Source organism: Macrosteles quadrilineatus, unplaced genomic scaffold, assembly GCF_028750875.1.
Source record: "Macrosteles quadrilineatus isolate MER2022 unplaced genomic scaffold, UCM_ALF_1.0 Scaffold_9__3_contigs__length_116548681, whole genome shotgun sequence".
Classification (NCBI taxonomy): domain Eukaryota; kingdom Metazoa; phylum Arthropoda; class Insecta; order Hemiptera; family Cicadellidae; genus Macrosteles; species Macrosteles quadrilineatus.
In genome coordinates, this window is record NW_026542602.1 from 109,767,468 (window position 1) to 109,789,541 (window position 22,074).

Here is a 22,074-nt window from a genome sequence, read left to right on the forward strand (position 1 = left end):
TGGACCTCTATCTTAAGAAACTCATTAGAGTCAAATAAAGGTGTTTCTAAGAGCCAATTACTTAGAAAGGCTTTGAATTTTGGAAAAGGCAAACGCCTCACTTCAAGAGGCAGATGGTTAAAATACTTGCAACCTGTAACAGGAAAACAATTAATTGATTTACTCAGTCTGTGCCTTACAGTGAAAATATCAAACCTATTTCTAGTGTTATGGCTATGTACATGCTGGTTTCTAGGTAGGTATATTTCATTGGACTTAATTTCTAGGAGACATTGAAAAATATATACATTATATACAGTCATGACTTTGTTTTGGAGAAACAGTGGCTTGGAGTGCGCAAGATCCTGGGCTCCAGGATGACACACCTCCTCCTTGTAACCTTACAAGGAGGATGTAACCTTACTCCTCTCAAGCTAAAACAGCTTTCGTCACAGTGACTAACACTTGTAAGTTTTGTCAAGCATCCGATCACAATATATACAAGTGTCAAGCCTTTCAGGCTAAAAGTAGAGGTGATAGAGTTGAATTCACTTGTAAAAATAATCTATGCGCCAACTGCCTAGGCCATCTACATGATACTAATAACTGTCCTTCTCATAGAGTGTGTCGAATTTGTTCAAAGCGACATCACACTCTCTTACATGACTCAACTCCCACACAACAGCAGCCAAGTTACCCAACCAAGGTTTTTGAAAAAAAATATGGTAAGCCGCCTACAAATAACGCACCCCAAAGCTATGTCACCGCACCAGTGAATAAAAGTGCTCTTGTAGGATTGTCTAGCCAGTTAAACCCAACTAAAACAACAATTTTACTTGGAACATGTTTAGTTCAGGTGTTTTCCAAAGATGGTCAGCAAACTGTACTCCGTGCTGTGCTCGACTCTGCATCTCAACTTACACTGATACTGTATCTGAAAGAGCTGTTCAGCTCATCAGTGCCTCCCGTACTCGAGCACATGATGAAATCCAAGGAATTTCTGGCTCACTAATTCATTCTAGAGGAATAGTGCACATTGATATATCTGCAGTTAATGGTCAACGCTTAGCCTACCATCATCCATGCTTGGTTTTGAATCGTATCACTTCACCACTGCCTCAGATCCCAGTCTCACCTCAAGTGAAGGGATCCTTAAATGATTTTGTTCTTGCAGACCCCTGTTTTGACAAACCTGGAGAAATTGATCTATTGATCGGAGCTGATTTATTCGCTCTCTCACTGACTGGTGAGCAGCACTTCTTAGGCCATAACCTGCCCCAAGTTTTAGGAACTATATTCGGATTTGTTGTAATGGGCATAGCTCCTGTTGCTACATCTGAGTTATCAATCCCAAAAACTGTTTCTTTTCTCACTACACATGATGGAGACCTTCACAGTTCAATTCAAAGGTTTTGGTCAATCGAAGAACCCCCGACATGTGTCAAGACTCAGTCAGAAGAAGATGTTCTCTGCTTACAGCATTTTGAAAGAACCCATACACGTGATAACTCTGGTCGATATGTTGTTAAGTTACCGAAAAGACCAAATCATCATATTAGGTGAATCTTGTAGTACAGCTCAACTTAGACTTAAAGCGATGGAAAGAAAATTTGCTGCTCAGCCCGAATTCAAAGATTTATACTCCGAATTTATGGATGACTACATCAAATCAGGTCACATGAGTGCATGTGAGCAACCCATTTCTGGTGAATGTTACTATTTACCCCATCATGGAGTATTTAAGGAGAATCCCCCTAATTCCAAAATACGAGTCGTATTTGATGGTAGTTCCAAAACAAACAATGGCGTCTCCCTAAACGATATCCTCATGCCTGGCCCTAAGTTGCAGAATGATATTAGTGATGTCTTGCTGTACTTTAGGTGTCACAAGTTTGTGTTCACTTGTGATATACGACAGATGTATCGCCAGATTCTGGTGGCTGAAGATGACAAGAAATATCAGTTAATCTTTTGGCGATCCAACCCTGATGAATCCCTTCAAGTCTTAAAGCTAAATACCGTCACCTACGGTCTCAACTGTTCCCCGTTCATTGCGATCAGAACATTACAACAATTGGTCAAAGATGAGGGTCACTCATACCCCAAGGCGTCTGAGATTCTAACTAAATCAATATTTTATGACGACATCATCGCTGGAGCAGAAAGTCTTGATGAAGCTTTGTCTGCACAGAATGAACTCAAGAACTTGCTCGCTAGAGGAGGTTTTGAACTCCGAAAATGGATTAGCAACGCACCCCAACTATTGGACCAAGTCCCAATTGAACACAAAGAGACTCCAGTGGAGTTAACTGAAAATAGTGAAGCCTTCTTCAGTGTCCTAGGTCTAAAATGGACTCCAGAGTCCGACATGCTTTCTTACAAGGTTAAGGATGTTGAAATAAGTGCTATACTTACAAAGAGAAGAATATTATCTACAATCGCTAAACTGTACGATTTACCAGGATTTCTTACACCCGTAATTTTCTGGGCAAAAACACTTATTCAGTATCTCTGGACAACAGGGCTAACTTGGGATGAACCTGTTCCAAATGATGTTAGAACCAAGTGGCATTCATTCTTAGAAGAACTCCCAATAATTCAAGAATTAAGAATTCCACGCTACATTTCTACTTCTCTGCATACGGCTGTGCAACTCCACGGCTTCAGCGATGCTTCAGAGAAAGGCTACGCTGCTGTTGTCTACCTTCGTGTCACTGACTCTCAAGAGAATACAAGGCTCTATCTCATCGTCTCTAAATCAAAAGTCGCTCCTTTGAAAAGAATTTCTCTGCCACGGCTTGAACTTTGTGGCGCTCACTTACTGGGAAAACTTCTTCAATATTCTTCAAACATACTCTCTGCTCATATGAAGATTGAATCAATATATGCTTGGTGTGACTCCACAATTGTCCTAACCTGGATACGTACTCTTCCATACCGCTTGAAAGTCTTCATTGCCAATCGTATTTCAGAACTCCAAGAATTGGTCTCTCCTCACTCATGGAATTATGTCAAATCTCAAGACAACCCGGCAGATTGCGCCACTCGTGGTCTTTCACCCTCTCAACTTGTGACTCATCATTTATGGTGGAATGGACCGGAATGGTTACAGTCATCGTCAGATTCTTGGCCTAAGCCAAAATTCACACCTGTTATTGATGATGACACTCTTGAAATAAGGCCAAATCCTCTAAACGTTCTAGCAACCACAGAGAAGATTAAACTCACTGATTTTGATATACTGGAAAAATATTCATGCTTCAGGAAACTTGTAAATGTCATGGCATATACAGGGTGTTTCAGAATTAGTGTCGGATATTTTAGGGTATTATTCCTGGGTAAGAAACATATCCAAATATCATATTTAAACAGTCCGGAAGACTTTATTTACTCAAACAGCCGCCATTTTGTTTTTTCCTTTAATATTTTTTTAAGAGAATGGTAAAACATACGGAATTGAAACTTTGCACAAACATTTCTGACTACTAGGCAAAGCTACAAAAAGATGATGAACATTTTCCAAATACATAAAACAAAATGGCGGCCATTTAAAATTTTGTTTCTTAAATAACTCAAAAACCGTTGATTTTATGAAAATTTTACAAGAATAACTTTTTTCAGGTAATTTTATTACAAATCGATTGACACCTAAATTTTTACAATTGAACGTATATTAACTGAGATATGGCAGTTTTAGTGATACGTGACCACTGGAGGTTAGTTGTAGTGCATGCGGCGGGCTAAAGTCTGCCACAACAATGCATGGCGCCGCATGCTCTACAACTAGCCTCCAGTGGTCACGTATCACTAAAACTGCCATATCTCAGTTAATATACGTTCAATTGTAAAAATTAAGGTGTCAATCGATTTGTAATAAAATTACCTAAAAAAAGTTATTCTTGTAAAATTTTCATAAAATCGACGGTTTTTGAGTTATTTAAGAAACAAAATTTTAAATGACCGCCATTTTGTTTTATGTATTTGGAAAATGTTCATCATCTTTTTGTAGCTTTGCCTAGTAGTCAGAAATGTTTGTGCAAAGTTTCAATTCCGTATGTTTTACCATTCTCTTTAAAAAAAATATTAAAGGAAAAAACAAAATGGCGGCTGTTTGAGTAAATAAAGACTTCCGGACTGTTTAAATATGATATTTGGATATGTTTCTTACCCAGGAATAATACCCTAAAATATCCGACACTAATTCTGAAACACCCTGTATATTGCGATTCATTCATAATCTACAAGCCAATGATTCCCGCATCGGACGACTTACTTGCCAAGAAACTTCGTCTGCGAAATTAAGAATTTTCAAACTCATACAAAATACATCATTTAAGGATGACATCTCTGCTCTCAAAAAGGGATCTCAATGCAGCTTAAAACTTGCTCGTTTATCCCCATATATTGATGACAGTGGAATAGTGCGAGTAGGCGGCAGGTTGAAACATTCCAACCTTACACAAGATGCGAAACATCCAGTTTTGTTACCTAAATCTCACTGTGCTGTCAAACTGTTGATTATGCATTATCACCTAAAGCAAGTTTACCCCCCAGTTGCATTATGAATTTGCAGTTAAAAGCACAGCGTCTTGAGTGGTTCATTGAGACTAAATCATTGGTTAAGGTAAAACAAAGATTTCGCACTGTATACAATGTAAATCCACCATCCAGAAACAGTATGGAGCGATGGTACAGGCAGTTTAAGGATTCTGGAAACATCGGCCAGACGAATGAAACCTTCCCAGTTTGATTGGTCGTGGCGCGGCGGTCCCATATGGTGGTCTCCTACATCTCCTAGATTACGCCTTGTGATTTTTTGTATGGGGATTTGTGAAAGATCAAGTGTATAACTTGCCGATCTCAAACTTAGATGAACTCAAAGCAAAGATAAGGGAAGCCTTTGGAAAAATATCCAATAAAATGCGACACAATGTGTGGTCTGAGCTTGAACACCGCCTAGACTTTCTCCGAGCGAACAACGGAAAACATGTAGAGGTTAGGCGGTGAAATCATGTTAGGAAAAACTTAGAATGTTAAAAATAAAATCTATATAAAGTTAACTTTTTATCTTTAAGAATAAAGTGTTCATGTCATTTTACTTTTGATCCATTCTTTTTGGGACACCCGGTATATATATATATATATGTGTGTGTGTGTGTGTGTGTGTGTGTGGTGTGTGTGTGTGTGTGTGTGTATGTATGTATGTAAATAACCTTTTTGATCAGCATTGTACGTGTTATTAAATTTACGGAAAGTAAATAAAAGAAACGTCTTATAACACTTAAAACATATATTTACGCTTATACTGTTACTCACAAGACGGTAAATATGTATGTATATATATATATATATATATGTATGTATGTATATATACATATATATATATATATGTCCGTTAGCACGATAGCTCGAGCAAAAATTATCCGATTTTATAAAATTTAGAATAAACGTGTAAAGCTACATTTATTCAAACGATTTCGCGAACCAGGATGATCGGACTATGGGGAGGGGGGTTTATGGAGGGTTTTATGGGTAAAAATCGTTATTTTCCTATTTTTGACCCGAAAACAATTTAAAACTATTTTTTAGAGCTTAAAAAAAGATCTTTCTTTGTTGAAGAGTTATTATTCACCTAATGGTTACGGAGAAAATCCCAAACAACTAAATTTAAAATTCCTATTTTATTCTTAAGGCGAATAAGTAAACTGTTGTAGTTTACTTGTTTATGAACATATTTTGATCAAATTTAGAAGATGCATTTATATCTTACTAAACTATTAACATTTAATATAAAAGAATCTTTTTGTACGTTGCAGCAAACCTAAGTACTAGTTGTTAAGCTAATTCTATTTAGGAAATAAATGTGATATTTTTAACGAGACATTTTGGTGTAAATCCAATCAGGCCGGTAATTCGCTTAGTCTGCAGGTTTGCTGCGGCGAGGGTATTCCGCTATTCTATGGATTTTCATGGGAAATTCAACATTATTACCTATATCAAAATCGGTGTACATGACGTGTAGCCTGAAGCTCTGTACACATCCACACACAAATACTGACAGACATCACATCGAAACCCCTTCTTTTCGGTTCAGGGGGACCCAAAATGAATATATCAATCCAAATCTCAAATTATATTTTTTTTATAATACTTTTTTAATATACTAAGTATAGGGGGATGAAGTGAAGAGATTCTAAAAACAATTAATAATAATGTGGCAAGTTACATCGATGGGAAGTCTAGTACAGTGTTTCTGTAAAGTGTAATTCCATTAATTGTCAAGGTAAACAAACTGATACCGATAGTGAATCAATTTTCATTCCACCGTTCACTTGGTTTTTGTTCTAACTAATAGTATTGGTAGTAAAAGGTAAAGGTAATATTGTTTGCTGAACTTAATTACAAATTAGTAATTTATAGAGAAGCTCAGTCCATCTCGATACTCACAGACTGTGAATGGCATATTTTTTTTTTTAATACTAACTTTAATATAATTATATTGTGTTATTTTTATGTTATGTATTCTTAAAAAAGGTATTGTGTATTCTATTTAATTTTAATATTTTTTTTTCTTTTTAATTGAGAAAAATCTATTTATACCTATTTAGGTATTATTATGATTAATTTGGTACCGTTTTAGAAATGTACATGATTTTCAATGTTATTTTCAAACCGTATACTAGTGATCTTTCTAACTAAACTAAGTTAAATAATCTGTTACCTTTTAGCAACCATGAAAGCAGAGTTTCTCCTAGCAGTTATGTCTCTTTTGGTGTTTGCTGTGAGCGCAAGCAAACGCGAAAAACAGGTCTGATTTACGTTTGCTTACTAAAATAAATGTCATAGAATTGAGATGGTGAATACGCATGTTCAGAAAATATGTAATTTTCTTTGTGCATACATGTAATATACAGGGTGATTGGTATAAGAGTGCCAGCTGTTTTAGCGATTTTCCATATAGGGAATAAGCTATTACCGTAGGTCTCATGGTAAGACTTAGACCCGGGACCGATTTTCTTTTTCATTTTGAGGCCCCCAGAGGACAAAAACACCCTGCGTTCAAATTCATATATATATATATATATATATATATATATTTATTTATTTATAGATATACATATACATATATATATAGACAAATTAATCAAGAAAATAAAAAATAAGAAAACCCAAAATTTAGAAAAAGAATAGAAGAAGGAGCTTATTTGTCTTCCGTACAGTTCGGTACTAAGCAAACCAATCAAAAAAACATGTCAAGCATCGAAATCCAAAATTAGCTATGGATCTAGAACCAACGCATTCAATTTAATTAATAAACTATGAAAGAAGAACCCACATACAGTTGACACATATTGTAATTTGGTACCGTTTTAGAAATGTACATGATTTTCAATGTTATTTTCAAACCGTATACTAGTGATCTTTCTAACTAAACTAAGTTAAATAATCTGTTACCTTTTAGCAACCATGAAAGCAGAGTTCCTCCTAGCAGTTATCATTGAGTATGTCTCTTTTGGTGTTTGCTGTGAGCGCAAGCAAACGCGAAAGACAGGTCTGATTTACGTTTGCTTACTAAAATAAATGTCATAGAATTGAGATGGTGAATACGCATGTTCAGAAAATATGTAATTTTCTTTGTGCATACATGTAATATACAGGGTGATTGGTATAAGAGTGCCAGCTGTTTTAGCGATTTTCCATATAGGGAATAAGCTATTACCGTAGGTCTCATGGTAAGACTTAGACCCGGGACCGATTTTCTTTTTCATTTTGAGGCCCCCAGAGGACAAAAACACCCTGCGTTCAAATTCATATATATATATTTATTTATTTATTTATTTATAGATATACATATATATATATATATAGACAAATTAATCAAGAAAATAAAAAATAAGAAAACCCAAAATTTAGAAAAAGAATAGAAGAAGGAGCTTATTTGTCTTCCGTACAGTTCGGTACTAAGCAAACCAATCAAAAAAACATGTCAAGCATCGAAATCCAAAATTAGCTATGGATCTAGAACCAACGCATTCAATTTAATTAATAAACTATGAAAGAAGAACCCACATACAGTTGAAACATATAACAAATCTGTATATTCCACATTTTTTATATTTTTCAATCAAAAATTAAACGTCTAAATTGTCCCAAATTCTACATTGGTCAGACTGGAGGAGCATTTTCATGCAGATTCAAAGAACATATCCAAGCCGTAAAATCAAACAATCAAACATCCCAAAGCTCAATGTATGCAGAACATATATTAGAAAATTATCATAATTGTGGCAAATTAGAAGAATGAGTCAAAATTCTAAATTATGAGAAAAAGGTTGAAAATTTTATATAAAATGAGAACTGCAAACATACCTACACTCAAAAAACACGGTGACCTAATTCTAAATGTAATGCAAAAACAAAAACCAAATCCAATTCATGAAAAATCTGACACATCAGAGAAGAATCTTACACATTCACATGTTAAAAAATCACACCTAACCTATTAACAAAAATTTACTATGAATTCAAAACATTTTCCCAGTTTTCACTCTAAAATCATACAATTTTACAATTTCATTCCATACCATTTTGTAGAGCTTAAAAATAGTTATTTGTGCAACTAGTGAGAAAAGTGAGCAATTGACTCACTCGAGAGAAATCCTTACTCACGAGCCGTAGGCGAGTGAGGAATGGTTTCTCGAGTGAGGCAACTGTACTTTGAACTCGAGTTGCACATTATACTTTTCCTACAGTTACCATAAAACAAATAAATTGGTGAAGAAACAAAACCTATTTTTATATAGAAGTTAACTTTTAATATAACATTTAATGTGAAGTGACAAATACAACAGTACAACAACTGACCAGCTGATTTACAGCCAGTGCTGCCAACGTATTTCGCGCGCATACGGCGTTACCTGCATGTTACGCACTCACTATTTCGTGCCTTCACGTTGAAAATCTGGAGTGAGACAAAGTAATTAGAGTGAGACAATGTTAGCATTGTCTCACTGATGAGCGAATTGGCCACTTTGCTTTCTCAAATCAGCGAGAGAACATGTACATTGTTAGGTAACTGTAGGAAAAGAAAATAATGTTGTATATAGAAGTGTTGTTGTATGCCTAACGGTTAAGGAGGTAATTTAAAAAACATTAAATTTAAAATTCCCATGTTATTCTTATGGAATTAATAAACTGTTGTAGTTTGCTTCTTTATGGACATTTGAATCAAATTTGGCAATTTTGTTTATTTCATACTAAGCTCTCAATAAAAAATGTTTAATAAAAACACACATCAATACCTTCCCTGTAGCAACAAACCTAGGTACTCATCAAAATTAATGTTTTTTAAATAGGAAATAAATCTGACAATTTTCAAGGAATATTTTAGTGGAAATCCAGCCAGGTAAATGGAAATTCACTTAGAATTAAGGTTAGCTGGGCGGGGGTATTTTTATTTTTTATTATAAGAGATATAAAAAATGTTAAATTATAAATGCATTGGATATTTTGTTTTTAAAATATTGGATAATTTGGAAAAAATGTTTTAGCCGCAATTTGTCCAATATGGCAGCTAACTTAAAATTTTCATATCGAAGACCCTGTATTTTATGATTTTTATAGAAAGTAAATGCAATTTAAAAACTTTATTATCCTAGGTATATCTTCTCTATACCTACTCGTATAGGAGTTACAGCCTTTAACAACTAAGAATAAATGACTTTCGGTGTACATCCTAAACGAGTAAGTTTAGAGCAAAAATGCGAGGAGTACATAAGTGTCAAAATTGCATCTACATTCTAAACAAACACAATACATAATAAAAAAATACATAATAATTATTGATTAAAGTGTTTGGTAAATGGCCGCCATTTTCCAAAATGGCAGCAAATTTTAAAATAGGAAAACTGTGTATGTATGGTGTAGCTTTCAAAACTGAACTATCTGTAAAACAATTTATTTCCGGGACCATTGTACCAGCTCTCTGAAAGATATCCGATAAGAAGAGGTGTTTCAGACTCGCCTAGAATTTCTCTTGCACATACATTTCTGACATAAACTAAAAAATGACGTATTCTACAAAGCACTTTAAATGTTGATTTGATACTATAAAGTTAGATAAATGTTCTATGTGTCACACTAGCAAGTGAACGACTCATTCCAGGAACTAATCCGCAAGTCGGGTGAGTTCATGGATGGCTACTATACCGACCTGATACAAGAGATCAACGCAATGAAGGCTGCTGGGCTTGAGTTTAACGCTTTAGATGCAAAAAGTGCAGCAACTATCGCTGCCGCGAAGCAGTTAATTCAGCGCTCTGGAGAATTGAAGGAACTGATAGCTCTGCTTAACAAGTTGAAGAAGAATGAAGAAATTGGAGACTTTCAGATCTATGAACATGGGAATCCAAAACTGAGGGAGTACCTCAGGGATGCTATCTTGGGTCTGATACGCCAAGGAGATATATCTCCTAGGTTTATCTAGGGTCTGATACGCCAAGGAGATATATCTCCCAGGACCGCCCAATTGATTACGGATATGATCAAAACGAGCATGACTAGGTACTTAACTTGATTGGCTATGCATATTTTGCTATCTTCAACCTTGTCAGTCTATCAAATACAAAATAAAAAAACTGTTTTAACAATAACCTCAAAAATGATACTATATATTCTGTTTTACTGAAAATATACTTATATCCATGTCGTATATTAATGAGATGGATTAAAGACAACAAAAACATGTGACCCATTACATTATAAAATTATATTTTCTAGATAACAATGTGTGTTGTTATTTAATTGGATTATATCACTATTGTAATTCATCTAATGTTTGTTTTGATTACCTAAACGATCCAGTGAATTCTAATTTAACGAAGTATTGGAACAAGTTAAGTTAAATTATTTAAAACTAAGCCCATAGCATTGCTTCATTAATAATTATTAGTAACCTGACAATAAGATTGGTGATACACTGATTCAACTTTGCAACGATTATAATTTAACTGAATATTTCAATGCAAATTTTATAGACATTGGTAAAAACATCTAGAATTTTCTCATCTCTTGTTAAATAATACTTTCTTAATTGTATACAAGTATAGGTGGAGGGAGTAAAAATGATTTTAAAACAATTATTAATGTGGCATGTTACAATAATGGGAAACCTAGTACAGTGTTCCTATAAAGTGTAAAACGATTAATTGTCAAGGTGAACCAACTGATAAGCGATAGAAACATTCCACGGATCATTTGGTTTTAGATCTAACGAATAGTCTTGATAATGAAAGGTAATATAAAGGTAATATTGTTTACTGAATTTTATTCCATCTCGATACTCACAGAAACCTGAGCTGAATAAAAGGTATCTTTCATAGAAACATCATACTATTTCATATCGGTTATATTGTTAGCTATTTAACATACATTTGAAACAAATTGCTTTACATTATTTACATGTTGTACCATATAATTAGTCTCGAATTTTAACAAAGGGCTTATGTATTTTATTTAATTAATCACTAAGTTTTGAAAATATGAAATAATTTACCCATGGAGCTAAAAGAAATACAACATTTAAGAATGCTAGTATTTGAAATGGTCTGTTAATAGCCAGGCACATGTATTTTTATAAACTAACTTTGATATAATAATATTTTTTTTATGCTGCGTATTCTTAAAAAAAGGTATTAAATTTATTCTATTTAATTTTAATATTTTTCTTTTTAATTGAGAACAAAGTTATTTATACCTATTTAGGTATTATTATGGTCAATTTTGTACCGTTTTATCAATTTACATGATATTTCATGTTTATTTCAAACCATACACTAGTGTTCTTTCTAACTAAACCAACTAAATAGTCTGTTACCTTTTAGCAACCATGAGGGCAGAGTTCCTAGCAGTTATGTCTCTTTTGGTATTTGCTGTGAGCCGAGGAAGCAATGAAAAAATCCAGGTCTGTTTTTTTACGTTTATTTACTAACATAGGTAAAATTCTTATCCTAGGGCGTTATAGTAAAAACGCAAGTTCAAAAATAAACTCGTCTTTGATCATACAAAATTTTTATTACAACAGATTTACCACAAACAGTTTTAAAACGAAGTAGAAAGTTAAATAATTATATATGTTTAGCTGTCCCTCTACGTCGTTGGCTCTTTTACGTTTATCGTAAGGAAATGGGTTGGAGTTCTGGTCTTGTAACTGTTAACGAGGAGCTCTTTTTATGTAGAATTAATAATTTATATTGCAATGACAAATGGCATCATTGACTTTAATTCATTCCACTTGGGATAAAGCCAGCTAATTCAGATTTGTAAGCACTCACTTCGGCAAAAGCACTCAATCACACGGGCTATCAATTTGTAATTTTTAATTATCATATAATATCAAAGTTTTTTTATGCTTTTTGTTATCTACGACTATTTTGGTAAATTTTTTATAAATTTTGATCTATGTTGTTTATTGCCTCTAGGGTCCTCAAAACGAATAAGTCAATCAGTCCCGGGGCTAGGTCATACCATGGGAAGTACGGTAATAGCTTATTCAATATAATTCGCTTAATCATATTCACCAGCCTTCAATTTAATCAACCTGATCAAACAAATTTAAAAACTGAACCATCTATAAAGACAACTTTTCCGGTACCATAGACTGAAAGATATCCGATAATATGATAGGCGTATTAGGAATATAAGTGGCAGTTAGCGGAAGGTTTAGGTACAGTCCTAATCACCACATTTCTATATGTTTTTTGGGTCGCTGAACACAAATATGAGGTTTGCGGACAGATATTATGCCCCGAACATTGTTAATTTTGTGAAACACCTTAAAATTTGGTATTTTTTGTTTTTTGGGCTAAATCCTAATTATTAGGGGTTTTTGAGAGAACCCTGCTTTACAAAATTTAGTCAGAGGACAAATTTTACTATAAGTTTCATATATAATATTTGTTTCTACGACGAACCGTTACGCCACTAGAGCACACTACAAATGGCCAGAAGTACCAAATGTGGAGTTTTTACTAAATCAATAAATAGAGTTACTTCGTCAATCAGCTCATAGTAGTATCATAGAATCTTTCTATGATAAAATATCCATATAATATCATCATTATATTACTTCATCTATGGTAGTATCATAGATGAAGGTTATTACTTCATCTATGGTAGTATCATAGATGAAAAATTATCTGACAGATCAGGAACATATAAAACTTCTTTTAGATTAAACTCGGATCCCTCAATTTTTCACTTACCTAAAAACGTTATTGATTTATTGCTTTTCACAACCATTACATTACTTTTACTAAACTCTAGGTAACTTAACATTGTTAAGTTACCTAGAGTTTCATTGTTGAGATTGTTCATTGTTAAGTTAACAATGAACAATCGTTTATCTTGTGAAATGTACATCCTGAATCTACAACAAAGATACTCTTAGGTAAGGTCTCCTCAATTTCGTTATCACATGTCAAAGATGACATTTTTCCTTGATTTGTTTTTAATTTTTCTAAAATAGCAGTCCTTGTCTGTGTGATTCTTCTTTTTACAAATATTACATCCAGCTATCTTTTTACTGAAACATGTATTAGCAAGATGTCCTGACAAATGAAACATCTCCTCTCAGTGTTGGGTTGTCTAAAATCAGTTTTACTTTTGTTGAAATATTGGAGTTTAGAATTTTGGCATCCCTTTTCTTTGCTACAATTACTTTTGAAAGATACCGTATTATCAGTGTCACTGTTTTTACATCTTATTTCCACTGCTAGTAACCGTAATTTCTGATTTTAACTCTTCTTACTTTTAAAATTAGCAAAACTATTTCTTTCAGACAATTCTTGAACAAAACATTTATCAAATAACTTATCAACTTGATACTTACAAACAACAATCCCTTTCTTGATATGTTTTTACTATGTTTTAAGCCTCACTTCTATTTCTGCCTGGGCCCATGACCTGAGTAGTCTTTACTTTTGGTTTTACTTTTAACTGTCATGGAAGTGGGAATACAACAGTTATAAAAATAACTTGATTTTACAATAAAATATTAGGTAAACTCTCATCGATGAATCTTAAGCCCAAAAAAAACAACCCATGTTACGATAATTTTAACTATTTATTCATGATAATTAAATGAAACTCCCTTAAAAATTAACAAACTAGTATGTCCACTCACAACCAGCCTCCCCCTGAAAGAAATATCTGACTAAGATCAGATCGGGGAAAATGGTGATAATCATTTTTTAATTATAGTAATAACCTCATGAATAGGTTGGTTGGTAGGATCATGCCATTCCCTCTCTTCGGGTTGAAGGTTGGCATTCCGCCCATCCTTTTGTTGGTGGAGGAGAGAAAAAGCAGCTCCTTCCACATCCACCTTTGCTTCCTCAAGGGTAAGAAACTGAGGACCAAGTTTATCTTGGAAGTGGGCAGCGCTTCTGTCCCTATGAATGTGTCCACATCTTCAGATGTTGTTTCCAAGATATATTGTAAGAGGTCATCTTACTTGTTATCATGGAAATTAGTCTTTCCTTGTTATTAGTATTGGCTGAGTTTTTTTTTTTTTTCGTTGTAGTTGGGGTCATAGTTTTATCAAAGAGAATGTCTGCAGAAGTAATTTTCATTGCTCTTTTCAGTCGTTTGGAACTTTTTGTCCCACCTTGCGGGTGTTCAGGGTAGCTGTCAAAAACAACTTGACTGAGCTCTATATTTGGTTATAATGTTGTCAATGTATCTGTTGTCTACATATTTTTGAGAAAGTTTGATGCTCTGGCTATACACTTTTGTGTACAGTAGTAGGAACCCATCATGATCAAATAACACACTGCACAGTGCACATGACCATGAAAGTGCTTGTTTTCAATGGGGACAAGTGTTTTGATTTGGTTCCTTTGCGCAAACCGTTATTATCAAACACCGAGAAAGAGTATGGACCCAGTTCGTAGGACAAGAAGTGTTCTAGTTCTTCATCAGAATTCTTAGTGACGCTGATACGTTGAAACAAAGTGGTGGGGTTTATGGGTAAGAATTTTCTACTATTATCGTGTTGTTTATTATGGCAAGTGGCTGGACTTGGTCTGCTCGTCTGAATTTGACGTTCCCAAAGATAAAGTTATTTACAACTCTATAAATGTCTTTCATACTTTTTTCCCCAAGCACTATAGCATTCAACCCTGTGCTGAAAGAAAATAAATGGGGGTTTTATGGTAACGGAAAATGTTCCTGCAGCCAGTCATACATCTCGGTGCAGATTTATTAAGTGTTTTTCAGTTCATTATCATGAATAAATAGTTTAAAATATCGTAGCATGGGTTGTTTCCCCATGCTAAAACGGCAGCATTTAGCATTTATTTTCATTGTTGGTACTTCTGGCCATTTTTAGCGTGCTCTAGTGGCGTAATGGTTTGCCGTAGAAACAAATATTATTTATGAAACTTTCAGTAAATTTTGTCTTCTTTAACTTAACAGAGCAGTGTCTTTAAAAAACACCATAATAACCGAGATTTGGCCCAAAAACCTTAAAGAGCTACCAAATGTTGAAGTTGTTCACAAAATGAACAATGTTCCGGGCATAATATTCGTCAGCAAAACTCATATTCATGTTCAGCCACCAAAAAAAACATAAAGAAAAGTGTTGATTAGGACTGTACATAAACTTTTTGCTAACTTTCCTAATATGCCTATAATAAAAGGCTCCGCAGACTCGCCTAGATTTTCTCTTGCACCTATATTTCTGACGTCAACACTAAAATATCGTATTCTACAAAACACTTCGCTTATAGACTATGAAATTAGATCAATGTTCTATGTGACACACTTAGTGAACTCATTCCAGGGAATAATCCACAAATCCGACAAGTCATTTCCCAAAATGGCAGCAAATTTTGAAATAGGAAAACTGCGTATTGTATGATATAGATTTCAAAACCAAACTATCTGTGAAACAATTTTTTCCCGGGACCATTGTACCAGCTCTCTGAAAGATATCCGATAAGAAGAGGTGTGACTCACCTAGAATTTCTCTTGCACATACATTTCTGACATAAACATTAAAATAATGTATTCCACAAAACACTTTATACGTTAATTTGACACAATAAAGTTAGATAAATGTTGTATGTGTCGCACTAACAAGTGAACTACTCATTCCCGCCAGGAACTAATCCGCAAGTCGGGTGTGTTCATGGATGGCCTCTATTCCGATCTGATACGTGAGTTCGAGGCAATGAAGGCTGCTGGGCGTAAGTTTGATATCATAAGTATGGAAATGTCTATTCAGAAGTCGTTAAATAATCACTGTAGTGAATTGGAAGACCTGCTGATCATAAGCCGAGTTCTGCTCCACCCGGCGAGGCTTGAAAAAAATGAGGCCTTTCAGATGGCTAAACTAGCGAATCCACGTCTGAGAGTGGACCTCAGGGATGTTATCTTGAGTCTGGTAGATTATGAAGGAGATACCGTTCCCGCGCTTATCTCGCTTATCGAGCATCCCGGTCGAATGTTAACGGAAATGAATGGTTGTGATATGATAAATACCGAACTGTATTTTTAGATGGACTACATTTTGGATATTTAGCTTTTCCTGTATCTCTAATAATAAAGTAACTATAGCCAAAAATACAGAAGTATGCCACCATTTTCCAATATGGTGGCCGTAGCACAGATTCAATTTTAGGGGACTTTTAGTATGTTCAAAAGGAAGGTACACCCAACATCTGTACCAAATTCCCCGCTTGTGCTAATTTTTTTTTAGGTTTATTTAATTTTTCACTTATTTTTACTGCACTATAACTGCTAGGGGTAGTTTTCTGGTAAATCATGTGACTTTCCTGCCAAATAACGTAATCATGCGTAGGTATTTTTTATTATTAAATTAATATATAGGATAAAAAGTGCGTACCTCGACCGGGTATCGACCCGGACCTCCTAGATGAGGGTTAGATGTATATCCATTGGGCTATGACGCCAGTTACGGGTATAGTGTTTATAATGGTAAATGACAACCTTCCTAATTTACAGGGTGTATTGTGTATCTATGCCTTGTAATCAGCTGTACTAAAAGTCCATATTTACATAAACTAGAGGACCCATGCAGCTCCGCAGCGTTAAAATAAATATAATATCCTAGATATAATCAAATTTATGATTTTTGATTGAGTAATACAGTATCTTGAGCTTTTCAAACGATCAATAGCTCAAATTAAAGCCTATAATTTACTGATTATTTTTCGTCTAAAACATATAGAAAACATGAACAATACTGGAGCTATTGATTTCATAGAAAACCCTTATGAAAAATAATTTTTATGTTGGTTTTTCACCTATTATGCTTGAAACTCGTCCGATTTGAATAACTAATGGCTTGAACTCACAGATAGCAGCACTGCCTGGATCCGTAGCCAGTGTCTTAATGTGACTCGAAGAGAGAAAATGCCCGAAAACGGGACAAAAAGCGTTGCCAGACGTGATTTTACGGTACAGATTTAGTAGTATGGCTTAAACTACCGTACGTCACTCGTCCAAAATGTGTTTACCGGACTCGTAAGGTAATCCCGTACTCGACTTCGTCTCGCACGGGAACAACCACACTCGTCCGGTAAACACTAATTTTCAGGACTAGTAACGTAATACACTATTTTGTGACTTAATCGAATAAACACGACATCGTTCCAAAAAAAAACCTAGTTTAGGGAATACCTAGTAACGAAAACTACTAGTTCGTAACTCGTCCTAAAATAATTTTTCATCGCTCTGTATTTGAAAAAATCCCATTCCCATACAGCTGAGATCTTAAAAAATCTTCAATTTCTATACACCAAATTAAAGCAAATGGTGATCAGCTGACTTTTCCTGACATAAACATTATTTTCACTACACAAAAAATACTTTGCCTGACATCAACAAAGCTACAATCAGCTGAATTTTACACAAAAATTAATTGTACAGCCATATCGTGTTTAGATTAGAAAAATGAATAGATTACAAAATATCAGATGTTTTTTTAAGTTTGACGAAGTAGTTTTTTCATCATGATAAAAAGTATCGTTCAATAGGCCTAATCGTCACGAAAGTCTCATCTCGCACAACTAGTAGTGAAATATACTATTTCGCTACACTACTTCGAATTGGCCTGTTTTAGTTACATGTTTATCACCTGCGAAAATCCATCATTGCACTGTTTACTACTGAAAAAGAATGTTTACTATGCGAAAGTAATGTTTACTATCTGTTTAGCGAATTTCCCATATATAGGGAATAAGCTATTACCGTAGTACTCATGGTAAGACCTGGACGCGAAACCGATTTTTTTTCGTTTTGAGGTTCCTAGAGGCCAAACACACCATCCGTTCAAATTCATATATATATATATATATATATATATATGTGTGTGTCCGTCAGCACGATAACTCGAGCAAAAATGATCCGATTTTGATGAAATTTGGTACATACGTGTAAACCTACGTTTATTCGAACGAGTTCGCGATCCAGCATGATCGGATCATGGGAATGGGGGTTTACGGGGGGTTTTATAGGGTAAAAATAGGGTTTTCCCATTTTTGACCCAAAAAACATAAAATTTAGCAATTTCTTTCCAAACCATTTTGTAGAGCTTAAAAAAACAAATAATTTAGTATATTGAGTCGTTATTATGCGCCTAATGGCTACGGAGAAAATTCCAAAAAATTGTAAATTTAAAATTCCCATGTTATTCTTATGGAGAATAGTAAACTGTTGTAGTTTGCTTGTTTATGAACATATTTTGATTAAATTTGGAAAATGTTTTTATTTCTTACTAACTATTAACAGTTTCCAAAAAAAACAGTTTTACCCTCCCTGATGCAGCAAACCTAAGTACTTGTTAAACTAATTCTATTTAAATCGGGAATAAATGTTATATTTTAAAGTAGAAATTTCAGTGTAAATCCAATCAGTCAAATGGAAATTCGCTTAGTCTGCAGGTTTGCTGCGGTGGGGGTATTATTATTTTAAACAGTAGTCCTTAAAGGTTGTCTGGAATATTGTTTTACAACCCATACATTTTAATATTTTATAAATAGGGCTCTCCTTTTCTTTAATCTATAACAACACAAACTTTCTACTGTTGGGCCTCTCTTGAAATTCGACCCGTCAACGTCAGGGTTGCAACATTTTTATCCTTGAGAAACAAAAATTCCAAATCATAGAATGTATACCTAGAAGTATTTTGTTTATTTTGAAAATTTCAGCTTAAAGGCACGGACAATACATTCCGAACCGGTTTCTAGTGTACTTTAGGGTTATCTTTACTGGTCATTCTATAAATGTTGCATGAAATGGTGACTCCGTTCATAACAAGTTGTGTCTAGTTGTGTTTCAGTTTTCAAGAATGCATGCACTAACTGTAAGTTGAGTCTTCTTGAGCTAAGAAATAGATTTACAAACTACATAATATTTTAAAACAATTAGTAGGGACTATCTGGATCAAAATCCTAATAGACAAGCATGTTTCTTGACCTTTTTTTCTCAGCTCCTGTGCATCGCAGGGAAAATCTATTCATACTGTTAGAAATACATTTTCCTGTAGATGTGTAGAATCCCTTAATAAATTAAAATAGGCTGAAAAATACGCAGAAAAATAAATTTTTAATTTAAAAAATGAACATGGGTCTTATGGGTTGCCATGCTAGTGACAAAATAACAAAGAAATATAAACATAAAATCAAAACAAATGGAAGAAATTCCAATCACATGATTTATTTATAGCGTGGGGGGAAAATAGAGAAGCCTGTACATATTTTACGTCGAGTTTTCGACCACTGGACGACTACTAGTTTGTAATAAATCGGCTCTCAGTTATATTTACCAAATATTAACTTGAGTTTTACTATAACGTAAAGTGTATTTTATTTTTAAATCTACGACGCTACAGTAGACAAATAGATAATAGACAAAACAAATGTTATAGACCAACAATGGCTTTGTGATCACCCACAGAGACCCCTCAGCGTGTAGGCGATTCATCCATTCTATGGTGATCAACGCTTGTGGAGCGTCCAAGCGACAGTTCAACCAAAGGAGTTCGCCACCACGGGAGCTCACAAGCAAATGCTGTGGCAGAGTCAACCTCTGTACTGTGGACGACTTCCGTGGCTTATGTGATTAACACCATCCTTCGACAGAGTGATTTACTCTTATACAACATATTGTTACTTATACAATTGTTGCCAATTAGAAATTACAAATAATCTCAATAAACATATTTAAACGCAAACTGAAGTGTTTATTGTGTTTACCAAATTGAAATGTACGTTTACTACTTTAAGGTACGTTTACACTGGGATACATGTATGAGAACTTGTGTGAGATACTTGTTGAATTAACAAATCCAGAAACATTTGCTCACTCAAAAGCTCACTCATTTTGTATGAGCTTCAACATTTCCTCATACATTTTGAGTGAACAAAATTTTGTTTCAACATTTGACTTGTGTGAGGTGACCTGCTGAGTTTTGAACAGTTAGTTTCACTGTGTTGTATCCGGTTTTGGTTATCTGTTTGGTTTTATACAGTTTCACCGTGTTATATCCGTATTATATTATATTATATTATTTATTTATAATTTTTATTTAATTATAAAATTTATTTAATTATAATATTTATAATTAATATTTATTTATTATATTATATTATGTATTTTAATTATTTATTTCTTTAAAAACTCACGCTGCCACCACCGACGTTTTCTTTTTTTTTTATTGCATTAACAGCAGTGTTCAAGTGGATAAGTATAGAAACTCCTCTTCGTCACTACCGGTATCCATAATTCACAGTTTAAACAACAGTAGGGTATTTCCAACAAAACAAACAATTTTTAACAATCAACATGTTTACAAATGTAAATACACTAATGTGGTTCAACAAGTTTAGTGATTTGTGTACTCATGCTTTAAACCTGTTTCTCAAACAAGTATCTCACACAAGTTCTCATACATGTATCCCAGTGTAAACGTACCTTAACATTCCTTTGCTCAGTTGACTCAGTTTATCTAAACTAATTATACTCAACTGATTGATGAATTTGTCATTTCACCATTTGTTTACTATTCCCTTTAATCTTCAGATTGAATACAATTTGTACAACACCAATCAGATGTTTATTTATTTATTTTTAAATATTTATTTACATAAAATTGTAGGTTATAAATCTATGACAGACCAGTACAAATGCTTTTATTTTACTACAGTAATTGCAACAGCATTGTGGGTGTTGGAAGAGTTACATTATTTATGATACAATATCAAAATTAAAAATGTTATGTGAATACTGGATATTTATTAGCAATATGATTTCTGACTCAGAGTCAGTGTATTCTGTTGACTCGCTTGAAGGTGAAAAGCATGAATCAAACCTAAAACAGTGTAAGAAAACGAAAGAATTATCTAAAAAAAACAAATTTGACAATACCTTTTTATCAAGGAGAGGTTTCAATTGAGGCTGTAAAAAGAAACATGGATAAAATCAAATCCAGAACCAAATCTTCCTCTCCCAATTGTTCTAGGATTAGAGCACAAAATAAATCACGTAGGATTAAATCAAGTTTAGAAAATGCAAATAGTATTACCAATCAAGAAAGTTCAAGCAACAGTCATAACTTGCCACAAAAATCCATGCAATCAAATAGTACAGGCAGAATTTCAAGAAGGAATGACTTTGTTTTTGAAAACAAGAATTCTATAAGAGAGAGGAACCGATCCGCTTCATACTTAGAACAATTCAGAAAGAAGAAAAGTTTGGATTCATCAAGTTATTCAACAGAAGGTTCAAAATCTTCTAGAGATAGGAGTGTGTCATTTGTTAGCTCTTTCCCACATAAAAGAATTATTCATGAAAATATATTAAGAATATATTTCAATATATAAAAATTTCTCAAAATATAGTTAATATATATAGTTGTACAAATATATAATTCCATTCTATATTCCTAATATCGTATAAATATACAAAGAAAATAGTTGGCATTATGTATAAATTTTATACTTTAGAACATATATTATAATGTATTTTAAATATAAATCGAATATAAGTTTATTATAAATTAATCGTATTTCT